Source organism: Micrasema longulum, unplaced genomic scaffold (genome assembly GCF_059751315.1).
Source record: "Micrasema longulum isolate JH-2025_06_02 unplaced genomic scaffold, ASM5975131v1 h1tg002028l, whole genome shotgun sequence".
NCBI classification, from domain to species: Eukaryota; Metazoa; Arthropoda; class Insecta; order Trichoptera; family Brachycentridae; genus Micrasema; species Micrasema longulum.
The window spans coordinates 232,719-234,480 of NW_028279196.1; the positions used below are offsets into that span (position 1 = coordinate 232,719).

The window sequence follows — 1,762 nt, forward strand, 5'->3', positions numbered from 1 at the left end:
CAGCGGTCAGTTTATTCGTTGATACTCGCATGTGTTGCGTATTTGTATTCAATGCGGTCTTCAGCAATTTTTAACATCTTTAAACTATCAATACAGGCTAATCTTTTCACCATCATGTTGTAAGATCATCGTACAACATGACTTTCATGATGATCAAAATACACGGCATTTGGTGTACCAATGCGGTGACCTATGCACCATCAATTCCGAGTAAGGGGACGATGATGATGATGCTTTTGTCAAATAAATCATTCTATTTAACAACACTTTATTTAGAACTATTTTTGTGTTTACACAGTTGCGACTAAAAATGTAATCTTGATAGGTAATTCAATGTCTCAAAACATATTTTTTTGTAGACCTCATCAGCCGCTGAGGTGTCCGAGTGGTTAAGGAGTTGGACTTGAAATCCAATGGGTTATACCCGCGCAGGTTCGAGTCCTGTCCTCAGCGATTTTTTATGTATTTTTTATTTCATAATCTGCTTTTCTTCATTTTATAATTATTCTTGCCACGTCTAGCAGAATACGACACATAAATGTCTCGTAAGAGTTCCTTATTTTCTTTTTAATGTAATATTCTGTTTTGTTATACAAGGTGTCCCAAAACATTTTTTCTTGATGAAGTGATATTAATAAAACAGAGTCATCAGTTAAATTTTTCAGTTCAGGTACCAACAAATTATTACGCAGTAAGCCAACGAAATAAAAACTTGCTTTCTGGACAGCTCTTATATATCCATTATAATTAATTATATTTTTAAGACCGCAAAGAGAATGTATTCGAATAGCGCTAACCGAGAAAAATGAAAGAGATTTTTTATGCGATTATGAGAGTTGGGTTTCTCGCTCAGTCACACGGACTAACGAGCAGATACTTTAGCTAAAGTTCACAATGTGCCGGGAAAGTTTTATTACATAATTGGACTCTTTCTGAAAAGTTCCAGAAAAAATTCTGGAATTATTGTTGAGTTTTGCTTTATACAATTTTATTGTCATTTTGAAGAATAGACTTCGTTTTTTCACTTAACAAAAGAATTGAAAATGCTAAATTTCAAAGACGTTACTTCGTAATTTATCTAAGTTTAGTATTCGTCATCATTCCTTTCCGCACCTTATGGTGCATAAGACACTGCATAGTTACGCCAATCGCAAAGTATTTGTATAATTTTTGTAACATAAAATTAACGTGATGAGTCTTTTGCTTCACGTACCTGTCCAGGGACTATGAAATATTCTAGTGTAAAAACATAAAGTTAAATAAATACTTCGTGTCAACCATGTCGGGAATCCAACCCAAAACTTCTTGCATGGTGGGCGAACGCGCTGACCACTACACCATAAGGCCGAAAATTCAATTTCTATTCATCTAAGAATATAATTATTTTTAAATGGTTTCAGATTTTTTTGAATCAACAATAATCTGCATTACAATATTATTACAAAAATTTCTGATAACTTAAGGATTTGAATACAGTTTGGTTTGTAAAGGAGAACCAAATACCTGGGGAAGAATTATGGATCTTATCGCAGAGGTAGAGAATAAATAAATTTAGGCATGTTGTTTTTTGCATAAGAATACACTTTGCTTTAATATGGCGATACTGATAATTAAACTTCAAATAACGTAAAAACTGTTTAAAAAAAGGAAAAAATCCAATACAGTTAAATATTAGCCTTTTCTCTAAAAAAAATCTGTAAATATTCTTAGAACTATTAACCTCATATGCCTCCAATAGCATTGGATTCGCGCCGGATACTCC

The 1,762-nt window shown here is 33.0% G+C and overlaps 1 non-coding gene across 1 annotated transcript; it reads left to right on the plus strand.

The window, feature by feature from the left end:
* Window positions 1-371: 371 nt before the first annotated feature.
* Window positions 372-453, plus strand: TRNAS-UGA (transfer RNA serine (anticodon UGA)). Its single transcript has one exon. It is a non-coding gene; the product is annotated as a tRNA-Ser (tRNA).
* The last annotated feature ends 1,309 nt before the right edge of the window (window positions 454-1,762 follow it).